Source organism: Microcebus murinus, chromosome X (assembly GCF_040939455.1).
Source record: "Microcebus murinus isolate Inina chromosome X, M.murinus_Inina_mat1.0, whole genome shotgun sequence".
In the NCBI taxonomy this organism is placed as follows: domain Eukaryota; kingdom Metazoa; phylum Chordata; class Mammalia; order Primates; family Cheirogaleidae; genus Microcebus; species Microcebus murinus.
This window is the reverse complement of record NC_134136.1, coordinates 61,150,430-61,168,734: the sequence shown is the minus strand read 5'-3', so window position 1 is coordinate 61,168,734 and position 18,305 is coordinate 61,150,430.

The following is an 18,305-nucleotide window of genomic DNA, read 5'->3' as shown; positions in this document are numbered from 1 at the left end:
GCATAAGTTTCCTTTAAACATAATGGGGAATTTCCCATTTATGAATGAAGAAAGTCACAGATTGAGTGCTTTCAGTAATCTGGGAGTAAATGGCAGTTGGAGGTGACGTTGACAGTTTTGCTTCTGAAGCACAATGGTGTATTTAATATACTGTTTTTCTTTAAATGTAGCGTTGGTATCGTTTACAGGTGTTCTTTCATAGAAAGAAAAATGATTCATGTATTTTTTATATGCCCACAAGGTAAACAGAAATGAGTGGTAAAGGCCTAGCCTGGGGAGGACAACAATTGGGTGGAATGGGCTACTGCTATTGACTGATTACCCCATGTCCTGTGGTTCCCTTTGAACGGAGCAGTGGGGCCTCTGAAAGGCACTCTTACCTGGTGTTGTGGCACAGTTACTGCAATCTCTGTGTTACGTTGCCTTTCGTGAATTTGGTCTACCTGGCTTGGGCTGAATAATTTAGTACTCAGCCCCACTAGGTATTTTCAGCAGCTCTTGTTCATAAGGATAATAGGACACATGCTCCAGCCCCCTACCTACGTTATGAGTTGCCATGTGTGTCTCCCCAGTGGTTCTAGTCTTGCAGATCTGTACAATTGCCATCTCCCTCAGGACCTGTGGTGGAAAAGTCTGGGACTGGTCAGCATGGGAGCCTGTACCATGACTAGTGTGGAACTGGAACTAACTGTCCACAGCATCCAGCCAGGTAAGAACAACCGTCTCTTGTGTGAGGTGACAGGTGTTGGGTAGAGGGCAGCACAATCTGGTCTCACCTGTACCATCATTTAGGAAGGTGTTGAAGCCAATGTCCTCGGTCTCCAGGCAAGGAACTGCCATTGGTGTTAAGGTCTGTCCATGGGTGCTGCTTATTAACTTCATGATTGAGACCCTCCTAGATATTGACATCTTTTTCCAGGCATTAGTGGTGTTCCTCTGCTCACTGTCAGTGTCCCATTACAGCAAGCTTGAATTTATTTGAATGTTATGGTTTCCAAAACCATAACAGAACTTGGCATTTTATCTTCAAAGTTTTGATGTTTTCTTCCTATTTGGAAACTTTTGCACTAACAGGCAATAGCAGGATGAACTCGAGTGGATGGTCAAAAGTCAACTCCAGGAATGGAGGGAATGTGGGATGCTGCTCAGATGCCTTTTAACTTCTGGTTCAAAAATGGATTTGAAGGTAATAGAAAGCCATCTTTATCTATGCAAAAGGAGAGGCTTTTGACCTGTGGGCCAAGGGGCTGTTGGAGAATGGTAGACTGTCCATCTGCCTCCACCATGGATGGCAGGGCTTTTATTTGTGAGGAGACTTGGAGACAGACGGTAACAATCAAAGTAATGCATAAGTCAGTATGCCTTCAAATCTTCACCCTTTCTTCCTTCCTGGCCATTTCTTTGCTTTGCAGATGTTACTGGGAGCACACATCATGTCTCATTCACAGTCTTCACTACCTGAGTCCAAAAGAGTTGCCCAAGGGACAAGTATCCCATTTCCTGACTCCACATGTTGGAGAAGAACATCAGGGTCCTCGGTTTCACCCCCTCCCTACCACTGCTCCTCTACCCCAGTACAAGCTCTTTAGAGTTTGGGAAAATATCATTTAAATGTTTGTGTTCTTTCCTAGGGCCAGCAAGCTTCCTCAGGGGTGTCTGCGGAATCTCTATGGAAACCTGACCTCATCAATCATGCTGTGAAGCAAGAGGCAGCCCAGGATTTCAGGCTTTTCCGTCTCCTGAGCAACTTTCTGTTCTGGCCAACTCAGACTCTGCGCATGGAGGCTGCCAGGCCTCAGGCCTCAGTGCTCATCAGGACCCTTTGCCATTTGTCAATGGTGCAGTCTGGAGGGGGCCTGCTAACTGGCAGTGCCAGACAGTACTCTCTCTTTCTTGGCCTATGTAAAGTCATTTCTTTTGTGTGTGGTGATTTATTCATTGAAATGCTGGTGAAGACATTGGACAGTGTGACAGAGGGAATTAACATGCTAATTGGAAGTATGCACTATCCTAAGATGTTCCTATGGTGACTTTGAACCTTTAGTCTGAATGGGTCCTTTTGGGTCCTGGAGTTTTCTATTGGCACACGTTTCTTGGAGAAGGTGGCATCACACAACCTGAAGTTCGCTCACCTTAGGTCAAATTCCATATTTGTTTGGGAAGAGACCCTAAAGTGTCTATATTTTACTCAGTACGTTGTCATTCATAAACTTTTGACTAGTCACTGTCATTGGTTAACTTACTTTTAATCCTTGGACGATGAGAGTCATTTTTATTTTCCTCCCAATGTAAAATTGAGGCCTGAAATCCATGGAAAAACTTTACCCCAACCCATGTAAGGATGGCTTATTTCTTAGTCAAAAGCCCTTGTGAAACTTGAGGTAACTGTGATGCTTCCTCCCTGTTACACTTGAACATGTTGTGCCGTCTGCCTCTGCAATGTCACCGCCATCTTTGGTCTTCTTGCTTTTTGTGAGTGGGGAAGACTTCGGGGAAGACTGAAATGCGTGCCTTGGGGCATAGGTACACTAAGTAATAGCATGGAAGCAGCATTCTCAAGGTAGAGGATGCCAAAAGGGTGTCTCCCTAATTGCTGGAAGTCCCACGGTTCCAAGTCCTCGATGAAAGAGAAGGTGGACCTCCTCAGAATTTAAGTTGAGACCTGGTTCCTTGGACCTTTCCCAGGAGTTCATTCCTAGGACAGCCTTGTCACTTAGTTTTTTCTGGTATGTATTCATTGAGTATCTACTCACTAGTGGTAATGTTCTGTAAATTCTTGGTGTGCAGTATTTCATATCACACTCCAATTTGACTCAGAGTGCTTTCTCATGCCTGTTTCTTATATGACTGCTAGGAGGAGAGTGGATTATTTTGGCCACTACAAGGCAAGGCCTTTGACTGAAACTCTGTAGATTATTTAAGTAGAGGGAGAGAGTTGATTTTGCTACTATTTGATGAAATGGTACAACATACATAAGGGCTGATGTGCTCACTTTTCATCTGGTTGTGAAATCACTTTTCAGATTATACAGCTATGTGGTCATGTACAAAGATGAGCGATTTCAGGAGAATATAATGAAATTTAATCCACTGAAATCCCTATTTGTTGACTTACACTCACTGTGACCATTTTGTATGATTTGCAGTGAGGCTTTTCCCTGACAGTGCCTGTTTTGTAGGTTCTGACGCTTGTCAGGACTGTTTATGAAGTAAATTTCTGGTTTCGCACCGAGAAATTTGAAAAAAGCCTTTGATACTGTTTGTTACCTTACAGGCACAGTGTTATCCCTGAGAATTAAAGGCCTGGATATCCCACCTTAAATACCAACTCTTGTCTTCCAAGTGCTTAAGTGTCTATGCTTGAACATAAGGCACAGGCACAGGTGTAGGCATTAGGCATGGAGAACAATGCAAATGATTGTGTTTCTTATAAGTCTGGTTTCCAGTTTGGCATGTCTAGTCATGTACTGGGACAGCATTGGTGATTTTGAGAAGCACCTTGGGCTACTAGAAATGATGGTAATAGTTGTGACAATGATGTTGATGGTAGTGGTGATGATGCCAAAAGAAATAAGCCAGGGCTATCACTGATTCAAAGGTCACTAGAAACAAAACTGTGCTCAGTTTATTGGGTTCTCACCTCATCCTCTAAAAACCATGAGTTAAATGTACTGTTATTCCCATTTTACAGATTACATTAATGATTACAGAACCTTGCCATGGTAACAAAGGCTGGATTCTTTAGGAGGGGGAATAAGATCCAGCTTCAGATGGTTCTGAATCCCATGGTGTTAATCACAAGCTGTGAGAACTTTTAAGAATGTTTTTGGTGCTTAAAAAAGTAATAATTACCCCAATCTCCGTCTCCTGTCCATTCTGGTCCATGTGGATATCCAGAGGTCACATTGGGTGTTTTTGTAGCAGTAGAAATATGTGCTGATGACAATGGTCCTCAAAAGCCAGGGCAATACACCTTCAACTAATAGATTTCATGGTTGGATCCCAAGCCACTGTGATGATCTGTTCTTTGATGGGAAGAATTATAGGGGTTCGAGGGTGAGACAGGAGTAGAGACTTCTGTGATCAGGAAAGATGTAATGACACATTGCATATGGTTGCTCCATCGGGGGCCTATTGACTCTAGGTGGGAAAGGGCTGGGAACAGTGGCACTGGGCAGAGCTGCTGGGAGAGGTGGAGGCTGAGGGACTCTGGCGGGGGTTTTCTCAGAGGCTTTGTGTTTTCCAGGGAGTGTCTCAGGGCCCTTCCCCATGCCTAACACTGCACCAGAGGTTATTGTTGAGTGTGACTTTGGAAAGTCTGGCTCTTGGGTAAAGATGAGATTTTAGTAAGGGTACAGAACTTTGCTGTCCATTATGAATGAGAATTCTGAACTTCCCTGTTAGTGAGTGCTTAGCAATTTCTGGCTCATTAGGTGCACTTCCTTAGCCTATGTCAAAGGGCTTGGAGAAACGTGTTATTATATGGTATCATCATAGATTAATCTGTGGGAGTCTTCTGAGAGGGACCTGTGGTGGTTTCTGGGGTACATTTCTCCCTTGGATGGTCTCACCACTGAGTCTTTCATGCTGATAGTGAGCTGTGTTCACCAGCAGAGACCGATGAAAGTGGACCTTGCCACTGAGTCTTTCTTGCTAATACTGGGCTGTGTTCACTAGCAGACACTTATGAAAGTGAACTGCTTTTGCTGGTAGTTCCTCGGAATTTACTTGACTTCTCCTTCCTCCTTCCCACTTCAGTGCCTCCAAAGCCTTGTGTAAATTCCTACAGGAATGAGACAGCTTCACCAGCAGTATCTGTAGCAAGTAGAACTTTGAATCCAGTGGAGACACAGGTGATGGCCAGTGGTCAGGCTGTGTCCTCCTACGCAAATGTGCTGAACAGAAGGGGTTGCACTATGCAAAGCAAGGGTGGCTTAAGGATGGTGAGCACTCCTGTTTCAGAGAGTGGGAATGAAGTTGGCGTCTTGGCCAAGCATTTCTCTATTAGCTTCCTACACTCTTCCGTTGATCATACTCTGCATGTTGGTGGGAAGGAAAATTCACATGGGTTCCGCCACTGACCAGTATATGAAGCTGGTGACGTTGGGATACTCCGGCATGTCTCCCCTTGAGCCTGGTGTCCAGAATTGTTGCTTAACCTGTCTTATTGGTCATGCTGAAAGGGGCACATCCCTGTCAGCTGAAGTTGCCACGTTTCCAAGTCTTCTGATGTAAACTGTCACCACTTTGTGGTCTAACCCATCAGTCACTTTGCTCTTTTCAGAGGGGTGTTTACATAGGCACGAGAAGTTGCCTGAACCCTCAAGACTGTCCTAGACAGCTCAGTGAGGGATTCATGTATCTTGTGTAGTACTACAGCCACTGACACTATAAAAGGACAGGAGGGACGTACAATATGAGGAAGGGAAGGCTCCGTGCTCTCCCTATTTCAGGGTATTCCAGGGTCCTAGAAGGAATGTCAGGAGTCTCCTTGGCATGAGGTGAATATAGAGAGTTTGGAGGACATAGGAGTGTGGGAGAATATTGTGATGGTCCATAGCGTTCAAGGAGGCACCTACCTCCTGTGCCCTTTCCCCTCCCTTACAGCACGTGTGGTTCGGCATAGCTGGGGAACCAAAGACAACAATGTACCTTCATGGAGGTGATAGGGGAAATTATTGGCCTTAGGAAGTTGATACATTTATAATGGGGGCAAGTCCTTATTTTCCCTTTCCCAGTCATTGTGTGTTTGGGTGTTGTTGACACCTTGGCAGTGTCACCTCCTCTGTGCACTGCCCTAGATGTGTGAAAAATGGCAACAGACGTATGAGGGGCTTCACTCTCTTATATTGCTGCATAGTGCAACAGTGGGAGGGAATTATGGGCAGGGTGTGCTATTGCTTTTGTTGGTACTTCTGTATCCTTCCTGGAGCACTGTATTCTCTCATCTCCTTTGTATTTCAGAGTTTTCTCATGTAACTATAGGGAGCCTTGGGTGCTGCCTGTGCTGTGCATTTGCCTATTTTCCAGACTGTCCCTGATGAGTTTCTGGGTTCAGCTACTTAAGGTGTCCCCCGTGTACCTAGCACTCATGCAGTCCAAATGTGTTACTGTCAGGTCCTTGTCCATTCCAGATTGTAAAAATGACAAAGGCATATGTAGTTTTTTTTTTTATTTTTATTTATTTCATCATATTATGGAGGTACAAATATTGTTAGGGTTACAAATATTGTCCCTGCCCCCCCTCCCTCCCCCGAATGTGTCCAATCCCCCGCACGTTATAGAAGCATACACCCCTTTCCTCCTCTCCCTACTGCCTTCCCACCACCTGGTAAAAAGTTTTGTTTTGATTTTTTTTTTACATATTGGTTACATTGTATATCTTTAATGCCTCTCCCACAGAAGGGTTAGAGTTATGCTCCTCCCTACCAAAATACTCCCCACCGCCCTAAGATTGGGTCCCTCCCTCCCTAATCCCTGGTGAGCATTGCCACCATTTGAAAACCATAGATTTAATCAGTCAGTACCAATTTGATGGCGAGTAGATGTAGGGCCATTTTCCATTTTGAGAAAAGAAACCTAACGTTTCCCTTTTCCTAGAGAATTTCCCTTAGAATACTGGCAACTATCAAGTTCTCCATGTACCTCTCTAAAATGTCATAAACATTTTAAAAAACTACATATCCTGAGGCATATGTAGTTTCTGGGTTAAGCTACTTAAGGTGTCCCCTGTGTACCTAGCTCTCATGCAGTCCAAGTATATTACCCTCAGGTCCTTGTCCATTCCTGATTGTAAAAGTGGCAGAGGCAAAGTGTCTACCTTTTACTGACTACTTGTCCTTCATATCTTTTGATTTGTCCCTGTCATTGGTTAACTTACTTTTAATCCTCGGAAGATGAGAGTCATTTTTATTTTCCACCCAATGTAAAATTGAGGCCTGAGATCCATGGAAAAACGTTACCTCAACCCATGCTTGTTAACCAAATATTGTGGGATGATGACCAAGGATGGCTTATTTCTTAGTCAAAAGCCCTTGTGAAACTTGAGGTAACTGTGATGCTTCCGCCCTGTTACACATGCACATGTTGTGCCCTCTACCTCTGCAATTTCACCGCCATCTTTGGTCTTCTTGTTTTTTTGAGTGGAGAAGTCTTGGGGGAATACAGAAATGTGTGCCTTGGTGGATACTTACACTAAGTAATAGCATGGAAGCAGCATTCTCAAGGTAGAGGATGCCAAAAGGGTGTTTCCCTAATTGGTGGCAGTCCCACTGATTCCAGCCTTTGATGAAAGAGAAGGTGGACCTCCATAGAATTTAAGTTGAGACTTGGTTCCTTCAACCTTTCCCAGGAGTTCATTCCTAGGCCAGCCTTGTCACTTAGTTTTTTCTGGTGTGTTCTCATTGAATGTCTACTCACTAGTCATAATGGTAATGTGCTGTAAATTCTTGGTGTGCAGTCTTTCACATCACACTCCAATTTGCCTTAAAGTGCTTTCTCATGCTTGTTTTTTATATGAGTGCTAGGAAGAGAGTGGATTATATTGGCCACTACAAGGCAAGGCCTCGGACTGAAACTCTTTGGATTATTTAAGTAGAGTGAGACAATTGATTTTGATACTATTTGATGAAATGGTACAACATACATAATGGGTGATGTGCTCACTTTTCACCTGGTTTTTAAATGACTTTTCAGTTTATACAGTTGCTATGTAGTCATGTACAAAGCTGAGCGATTTCATGAGAATATAATGAAATTTAATGCACTGAAATCCCTATTTGTAGACTTACACTCATACTGGGACCATTTTGTATAATTATCAGTGAGGCTTTTCCCTGGCAGTACCTATTTTATAGGTTCTGATCCTTGTCATGGCTGTTTATGAAGTAAATTTCTGGTTTCCCATTGAGAAATTTGAGAAAAGCCTTTCATACTGCTTATTACTTTAGAGGTACAATGTTAGCCCTGAGAATTGAAGGCCTGGATCTCCCACCTTAAATACCAACTCTTGTCTTCCTGGTGCCTAAGTGTCTATGCTTGAACATAAGGCACAGGCACAGGTATAGACATTAGCCATGGAGAACAGTGCAACGGATTGTATTTCTTGTAGGACTGGTTCCCTGTTTGGCATGTCTAGACATGTAACTGGGACAGCACTGGTCGTTTTGAGAAGCACCTTGGGCTACTGGAAATGATGGTGATAGTTATGACAATGATGTTGATGGTAGTGGTGATGATGCCAAAAGAAATAAGGAGGGCTATCACTGATGGAAAGGTCACTGGAACAAAGCACTGTGCTCAGTTCATTGGGTTCTCACTTCATCCTGTAAAAACTATGAGTTAAATGTATTGTTATTTCCATTTTACAGAGTACATTAATGATTATAGAACCTTGCCATGATAACAAAGGCAGGATCCTTTAGGAGGGGGAATAAGATCCAGCTTCAGATGGTTCTGAATCCCGTGGCATTAATCACAGGCTGTGAGAACTTTTAAGAATGTTTTTGTTGCTTGAATAATAATAATTACCCCAGTCTCCATCTCCTGTCCATTCTGGTCCTTGTGGATATCCAGAGGTCACACTGGTTGTTTCTGTAGCAAAAGAAATATGTGCTGATGGCAATGGTCCTCAAAAGCCAGAGCAATACACCTTCAACTAATAGATTTTATGGCTGGATCCACAGCCACTTTGATGATCTGTTCTTTTATGGGAAGAATTGTAGGGGTTCGAGGGTGAGACAGGGGTAGAGACTTCTGTGATCAGGAAAGATGGAATGACACATTGCATATGGTTGCTCCATTGGGGGCCTATTGACTGTAGGTGGGAAAGGGCTGGGAACAGTGGCAGTGAGCAGAGCTGCTGGGAGAGGTGGAGGCTGAGGGACTCTGGCAGGGATGTTCTCAGAGGCTTTGTGTGTTCAAGGGAGTGTCTCAGGCCCATTCCCCTTGCCTGGCACTGCATCAGAGAGTATTGTTGAGTGTGACTTGTGAAAGTTTGGCTCTTGGGCAAAGATGAGACTTTATTAAGGGGGCAGAATTTGGCTGTCCATTATCAATGAGAATTCTGAACTTCCCTGTTAGTGGGGGTTTAACTATTTCTGGCTCATTAGGTGCACTGCCTTAGCCTATGGCAAAGGGCTTGGAGGAACGTGTTATTATATGGTATCATCATAGATTAATCTGTGGGAGTCTTCTGAGAGGCACCTGTGGTGGTTTCTGGGGGACGTTTCTCCCTTGGGTGGTCTCACCACTGAATCTTTCATTGTGATAGTGAGCTGTGTTCACAAGTGGAGACCGATGAAATTGGACCTCGCCACTGAGTCTTTCTTGCTAATACTGGGCTGTGTTCACTAGCAGACACTTATGAAAGTGAACTGCTATTCCTGGTTGTTCCTCGGAATTTACTTGACCTTTCCTTCCTCCTTCCGTCTTGGGTGGCTCCAAATCCTTGTGTAAATTCCTACAGGAACAACTCGGCTTCACCGGCAGTATCTGTAGCAAGTAGAATTTTGAATCCAGTGGAGACACAGGTGAGGTCCAGTGGTCAGGCTGTGTCCTCCTACGCTAATGTGCTGAACACAAGGGGTTGCACTATGCACAGCAAGGGTGGCCCAAGGGTCGTTAGCACTCCTGTTTCAGAGAGTGGGAATGAAGTTGGCGTCTTGGCCAAGCATTTCCCTATTAGCTTCTTATACTCTTCCGTTGATCATACTCAGCACGTTGAGGGGAAGGAAAATTCACTAGGGTTCCGCCACTGACCAGAATATGAAGCTGGTGATGTTGTGATCTTCTTGCATGTCTCCCCTTGAGCTTGGTGTCCAGGAACCTTCCGAGTGAGGTTAGGTGTCCAGAATGGCAACTTAACCTGTTTTATTGGTCATGCTGAAAGGGGCACGTCACTGTCAGCTGAAGCTCTAACGTTTCCTGTCTACTGATGTAAACTGTCACCACTTTGTGGTCTAATCCTTCAGTCACTATGCTCTTCTCAGAGGGGTGTTTTCATAGGCACGAGAAGTTGCCTGAACCCTCAAGACTATCCTACCTCCTGTGGCCTTCCCTCCCCTTGCAGCACGTGTTGGTTGGCATAACTGGGGAACCAAAGACAACAATGTACCTTCATGGAGGTGATGGGGGAAAATACATGCCTTAGGAAGTTGATACATTTATGATGGGGACAGGTCCTTATTTTGCCTCTCCCAATCATTGGGGGTTTAGGAGTTGTTGACATCTTGGCTGTGTCCCCTCCTCTGTGCATTGCCCTAGACCTGTGAAAAATGGACACAGACGTAGGTGGGGCTTCATTCTCTTAATTTTTTGCATAGTGCAACAGTGAGGGAGTCCTGGGCAGGATGTGCTATTGCTTTGGTTGGTACTTCTGTATCCTTCCTGGCCCACTGTATTCTCTCATCTCTTTTGTATTCCAGGGTTTTCTCTTGTAACTATAGGGAACCTTATGTGCTGCCTGTGCTGTGCATTTGCCTGTTTTGCAGTCCCACCCTGATGAGTTTCTGGGTTCAGCTGCTTAAGGTGTCCCCTGTGTACCGAGCCTTCACGCAGTCCAAATATGTTACTGTCAGGTCCTCGTCCATTCCTGATTGTAAAATTGTCAAAGGCATATTTGATTTTTCAGAATGTTTACGACATTTTAGAGAGGTACATGGATAACTTCACAGTTGTCAGTTCTCTAAGGGAAATGATCTAAGACAAGGGAAAGGTTAGTTTTCTTTTCTCAACAGGGAGGTGTAAACATTCATTTCCCTTTTTACTTTGTCACTGGGTCAGGCACAATGACTTATTGTCTGCTATGTCTCCTTAAAGCGATTTTTCTTGGTAGAGAATGCATTTTACAGACCACCTGTTAAATTATGCTGACTAATTCTCCTTTCTTTTCCTAAGAAATGTGTTTGATGATTTGGTCCTATATTTTGTAAGGTCCTTGTGTTCTTACAATAAAATGTGTTTCTTGGAGAAACTCCCATGTATATGTTTCATTATTCAAAAGAAAGAAATCATGATCAATGAATCATGTCTCTTCCATGTGCATCCTACCATGTACAAGGTGAAATATATGAGCTCTATTCTCTGGGACCTTGAGGTGAGGGGGTGTGTGGCAAGGTTTAGGGTTTTCAGGCCAAGAATTAAGTTCTCCCATTGTTAAGGTAAGTAAGGTAGTAAGTGATCTGATACCTCCTTATAGAAGGTGATCTTAAGAACACAAATCCGTATTTGGATATTGTGTGGGTGACAGGAGCATCTCCTGACCACAGTAAGGGTAAGGCAGAAGTAGAGTGAGCAGTAGTTTCTGCAGGACGCAGTTCAGAAGTCATGAGGACCAAAACTGGAACAGTGAGTAGGCAGTTCATTCCCACTCCTGCCTGCCTAAAATCTTGGCCCTCCAGTCTTAGAAATGTATCTTTGTATCACACAACCTGCCTTTGAATGGAGCCAGGTAAATGGGCAGATGCTTCTGAGCATCATCTGTTCCTTGAAAATATCAGTACTCTTCTGAATGTGTCAAATTTCCAATTAATTACCATTATGTATCCTTTATTGAGTTGACCAGTGTCTCAGCATTTTATGAATTAGCAGTTCCAGTAGGTAGTGAGGATCAGTGGCTCCACTCCCAGAGAATTTTCAGATGTTTTATCCTGCTTAGGCAGCTGAGGCCTTGTGGTTATTACGTGTCCCCTACAGGAAAAGACAAGAAGACTATGGTAGCCCATCCTGCCTGTGCATGTGCCACACTGAGTGGTTGGGCATGTGCCTCTCCCTGGGTTGTCTTAGAGATGTGGGGCTACAGCAGTGAACAACTCTAGTGTTGTCATTCAGTCTACAGAGCTGAAAAGTCTCATGACCCGCCTCAGAATTCAAGGAACCTCCTCCCCAAATCCCATGGAGCAGCTGGAACATTATTTTTATTCCCACTATTATTGGCTTCTATTAAGTCATGGGTTGCCCATTTAACTGTGAGCTACTCCCCCCCAACTATTCATGTTTTCAGCAAGGTGAAAAGTAGAGACAACTACTAAGATGTGGGTGAAGAGAGAGGTTGGAATGTTCACATGTATTTTCCACACCAGACTGGCAAATATGAATGGGTAGGTCGTGTATTCTCCAGAAGAAGAAGGACTTTTGGAACTGGAAAGTCCTGAGGGGAGTGGGTACTTGCCTCCATTTCTTGAGTGCTTCATATGTGCCAGGCTATATGTTCCCCATACATATCTATTGCCCTGGCAGGTAAATAATGAAAGTGAATGATAACCTGCTTCAGACACTGGACACCTTAGCACTCAGCACAGCATTCCTGGTGCCCATTCTGTGCATGTATACACTTAGCCACGATCAACATGATGTGTGTGCATGCACAGCGCTCCCCCATTCCAGTGGAGGGTGAGGCTGTCTCATTGCCCCCAGGCACAGGCCTCTCCATTAGCCTTAGGGGTTTCCTTCTCCCCTTCCACCTCTCCCTTTTTCTTATATGTGGTCCCAAGATAGATGGGAGCTAGTGTGTGGGTCGCAGCCAGTGGCAAGGAGGGACTGCTAAGTGTCCCACCCCTTCAGTGTTCTTTTCTCCACCCTTTTTATGGTTGTCCTCCCCTCCCCAGGAATGTCAGGGACTTCAATGCATTGAGTGCCCTCGCTGACAAGCATTTACAGGTTAAAATCTCAGCACATTGATAATTGACCCTCCAGGCACTGTGGGAGGGATTTTAGCCATGGCCCGAGTTCAGAGTGAGGGCACGCTCAGGGCAGGGGAAAGCTGTGCGTGTCCCAGAAGTATCCAGGGCAATAGTGTCCTCATGGCAGAGGGAGTGGAGACAGCTGATCCTGTGTAGCTGGTTGGGCCCTGCTGTCCTCCCTACCTTCCTGCCTGTCTACCCTTCTGCCTGTGTCTCTCTCTACAGATCTTGGTGTCTACCTGTTTATCTGTCTGTTTTCCAGGGACACAGGAACTCGCTTGGCACAGTCTGGGCCAGGTCTCTGGCCACAGAGGTGGTCCAGGAGAGCTGTGGAGTCTGGTCTTTAGTGAGGGTTCTGGGTTTCCTTACAGATTCTAGTAGGTGATTTGGGTCAGCCCCGACCACCAATGCAGTTACCAGTGAGAATCAACCATCGGTACCTGTTCCATGTCCCAGAGGAGTGGACCTGGACTATTGATCCCGGGTCTGAGAGGACAGGACCTGGTCGGCCATATGCCCCATGCCAGCCTTCTGTTTCTAGGACGTGGGCCCCTTTTCATGAGGGGAAGGAGGGGTAGAGCAATTCTGACAGTACCAAGAGTTAAACAAAACTTACTGGTTAATGGCACAGTGCCCTAAATGAGAGTGCCCACATTTCACACACTTGCCATAAATTTGAGGGTCCCTGGGCCCCATTATTGCTGCTGAGAAACTGATATATAGGCCAGAGTCCTGATGATGTAACACAATAAAAAGTCACAGATGACCCTGAATATTTAATAGCATTTTCATTCAAACATTATTTAAACACCTACAGATGAAAGACAGTAAAGCATTATTTTTCCTGAGGAGATTCACAGTGAATTGAAAAACCTGATACTAAAATGCAAAAAAACCTCCATACTATTCATGAGAGTTGAGGAGAGGGAAGAATCTTGTAATGGAAGATTTGTAAATGTAAATGAAGAATGTGAACATTAGTTGATGAAGTACTTCCATTCACAGCTTTGAGCAAATGAATAAGGGCATAAATGAATAAATGCCACATCTCTATTTTGAGAGAAATATAATTTACAACATTCATGATTCTCTGGAAGATATTAAAATATAAAGAAAGGTCTTAAGTCCTCATTTGGAGAAGGGCATGAGGAAATGGACATACTCTCAGATTTTTAAAGGCTATTTAAAAATTTGTCAAAGTTTCTCATGCACAATTGGACTACAACTGCCACAAACTTATAAATGTGTAATACGTTGTGTCTGAGAGGATCATCTGGTGGGAATTCATCCAGTGGGTGAGGAAGGTTTCCAAAACCAGAAATGACAGAAAACAGTCTGTTTTGGTGGTGCAAAGTCATGAGTAGTTGATGTGGATGTTGAGGGATTGTCAGAGATATGTAGGTGATAACATGAGCAAAGAAGAATTATTTAACTACCGTGTTTCCACAAAAATAAGACCTACCCATAAAATAAGCCCTAGGAGGATTTCTACGCATTTGTGCAATATAAGCCCTACCCCAAAAATAAGACCTAGTGATGGGCGTGGCTAAGCTGTGTATCTGCACAACCCATGCATTTCGTGTCGGTGCAGTAAAGAAGATGAGCAGCCCTACTCATCCTCCCATGCGAGCTCTATTGCTTGACATGACCGATTGGAGCAATGGTTTTAAAGGAATTAGAGTCGCAAGAAATTGAGTATGGAATTCTGGGTTTGGAGGTACAAGGTTGGTGGCAGGCCCCCTCCCTTCCCTAGTTCAAAAAAGAAAAGATTCAGGAGACCAGACTCACCAAGGACAAAACTGCCACGCCCCGCTGAGAGGAACCACACCCAGATGTCCACCTGCATAAGAACGTTTCAGCACTTGGGTTCCTCAAATACCGCCAGCCTCTCCTATTTCTCAATGACCATCTAATGTCACATTGGAAAATTCCCAGCTCTTCCCACCAAATGTCCCTAGCCAGGCCCAAAGGATAGAAAAGCCCTCAGCCCCTTTAAACAGAGGCGTCCTCTGGGGCCCCCCTCTCTTGGGGCCCTAGAACGTCGTCCAGGAATGTATAATAAAGCCACGTGGTTTGTCCCCCACTCTTTCTCTCTCTCTGTCTATTCTTTTCGCCCCCTCAGGAAAACCTTACAGGAGTGTTATGATGATGTTCCAGAAGATGATTTAACTGTATTTAAATAAATGTAGATTGTTGTACCGTACTTAAAAAAATAACACATCTCCTGAAAATATGCACTACAGAATCTTCTTGAAGAAAAATAAATATTAAGACCCTGTCTTATTTCAGGCAAACAAGGTATACCCAGATATGTGGGCAGAGTTTTCACGTATAGCTGTTGAGAGAGTGGATGAGGTCCTTGTCAGTCATTTTATGAACTCCAATGACATTGGCAGGCGGGGTCGTAGAATGAATGAGAAGCCCTACCATGTGCACAGCCTGTGTAATGATCAGGGAGCCTTTGGTGGAGGCTTCCTCTCATGGATCTGGATCCTGGTGGCCTCCCTCAGGCAATCCCGAAAGTGTATGTTTGTCATTCTACATTGGCTGTTGGTATTGCTATATTTTGATTGAATTAAGTATATGGGGTGAAATCATATACTTTGGATTCCCTTTTGATTTATGACAAGCAACGTATTTTAACCAACTTTAGGTGTAATGTTGTCCTGTATGTCACTATCATTTTCTTGGCTTAAATCTTGAGCTTCGGCACGGTCATTTGAGGTGTTAGTGTTTTGTGGTGTTTGTTCTTGAAACTGAGGAAAGGACAGGTGCTGATTGCTGAATAGGTGTTGGTGCAGGAGGACACACTGGCCTTGGTCACAAGGGGCCTGATTAGCCTTTTTCTTTTTCAAAATTGTTAGGTGAATATTGTTGATGTGTGTTCCCTTTAATTTTGTACTGGGCCTCCATTCATCAGTCTTATTGTCAGAGAGGGTATTTCTGTTATCTTCATCCTAATAAGGAGGAAAGTAAAACCTTGAAGTAGCATATGTGTGAGCATCATGTGGCTGCATTTATGGCCAGTTTTGTTTCATTTAACAACATCAGTGGGTGTTTAACATCCTCTGTCAGCTTACATTTAGCAGCCAGTCTTCTTCACCTCTTGTCTTAAAAAAAGAAAAAAAAGAGAGTTTCCTGCCAATCTCAAGTGAAAATGAAGTAGGAATCCCGGGAAGGCCTAGAGCCTGTTCACATCTTGTATTGGCTTTGGTCACCAGGGAAGGCTGTTTTGCATTTTTTTGTAAATTAACTCCGTTTTAATATCCTCCCATTCAACCAAGTGTGTTCCTGATTCTTTTCATGTGTTTCCCATTAAAGGTTTATTTGCAATTTATGAATAATGGAAATAGAATCTGGTTGGCAAGAGCTTTTTTATTTAATACCTTGAAGGGAAGCAAGCCCGCAGGGATCTTTTTTTTGTTTGTTTGTTTTATTTTACAATATAATCATGTGGGTTGTTTTCATGACATTGCAGTTTTTTGAATTTAATTTTTTTTTTTTTTTTTTTTTTGAGACAGAGTCTCACTTTGTTGCCCAGGCTAGAGTGAGTGCCGTGGCGTCAGCCTGGCTCACAGCAACCTCAATCTCCGGGTCTCACCAATCCTACTGCCTCAGCCTCCCGAGTAGCTGGGACTACAGGCATGTGCCACCATGCCCGGCTAATTTTTTCTATATATATTTTTAGTTGGCCAATTAATTTATTTCTATTTTTGGTAGAGACGGGGTCTTGCTCAGGCTGGTTTCGAACTCCTGACCTTGAGCAATCTGCCCGCCTTCGCCTCCCAAACTGCTAGGATTACAGGCGTGAGCCACCACGCCCGGCATGAATTTGTTTAATTTTGTTCTTGGCCTTGTTCCCTAAATATTTACCAAATAAATGTGTTTTCTTTGTGTGCATGGGAAATGGGCCGTCCTGCTGGGCTTTTGTCATTTACAATGGCTGTGGATTTCCCTTAGTTTCTCTTGTCAGGCAACATTGGACTTGTTTGGTATAAGATTTCATGTTCATCCTCAAGGCATGGAAGTTTATTTTATCCTGGTGTTACCTTCAGTTGCCGTTAAAAGTTTTGGTGTAAATTTCAATTTACACAGGAGAAAATTAACATCAAATCGAGTGTCTTTAATTTTATAATTGCATGTTGGATATGGCTACATATACTTTTTGGGTGTTTTTGCTTAAATTTTGGTGGTGTCCTTATTCAGAAATTTTCTAAATAAAAAGTTTGAGAGTAGTCTCAATTTACCTTACAGAGCTTAGGTTGCTGAGTCCTTGAGACTTTATAACAGTGAATCTTGTAAACTGTCTACCGCCACTAGTAAATAGTGTGGAGTTTTATTTTGCAGATTACATGCCCAGTATCATTTCATTCTATTAAATGTGGGTGTTAGCCCTTTCCATAGGTATTGTGTTAAAATATTGACATTATCTCAAATCTGCAAATAAGAAAAAGATTTTTCTGACTGCCTATGTGCCTTTTGCTTAATGATAGTTAATAACCTCAGGCTGCCACTTAGCTGAACCTTTACTTTTATTTTCATTTTATATTGTTTTCTAAATAGTTATATTTGTTGAAATTTTAGCCTTTGTATATCTCATTTCATGCCTCTGTTAAACTAAACAACATTTTGCGATACTTAAATATAAAACTTCACATATTAAGTGTATCATTGGTCCAGTGCTTGTTTGATGACAGTAAAAGCCTGGAAGTCTAGGCCACCGTAGACCTCTTATAGACGTTTGGGACCATTGGAATTTCATTTCCCCCAACAATTGCGTATTGAATTTCATGCCATTTAATTCAATTCTGTCCCTAGTGATCTGTGTATGTTCCCTTTGAAATTTGTGGGGCATTTTTGATTTGAATATAAAGAAATTGACAACCATGATTTTTGTTTTCTGTTGTTTGGGGATGAGTGTTCCTTGCAGGATGTCTTGCATACTGTGGAATTTTGTTTTAGAACCATACTTGTGTATTGAATATATTGTCATTAAAAATATTCATTGAGGTCCTTCTTCCCAGGTGTTCTTTGATAAAAATAAAGAAAAAAACAACTTGTGTAGTTTCAATTAACATAGAAGCTAAAGAGGGATGGTCCAAGGGCAAGCTCCCCAGCACAAGAATTGGAAGGCATATGCTAGTCCACCATCAATGCCAGGGTACTGTCCATGCCCCTGTGGCCACAAGTGCTGCCTGTGCCTAATGCCTCAAGTGCTACCATATTGGCTTCAGAAATGGGTAGTGACTGCTGATTTGTACTCATGCCTCTATCCCGTGTCACCTAATGTATTTTATATTCAAAGAGATATCTAAATAACAGGAACACTTTTGTTTTGCTCTAAAACCTGAGGACCAAATTAGCCGGGCATGGTGGCGCATGCCTGTAGTCCCAGCTCCTCGGGAGGCTGAGGCAGAAGGATCGCTCAAGCCCAGAAGTGTGAGGTTGCTGTGAGCTAGGCTGATGCCACGGCACTCACTCTAGCCTGGACAACAAAGCGAGACTCTGTCTCAAAAAAATAAAAAAATAAAAAATAAAAAATAAAAAATAAAAAATAAAAAATAAAAAAAAATAAAAAAAAAAAAAAAAAAACCTGAGGACCTTAATTGCGGAGCAATACCTGAT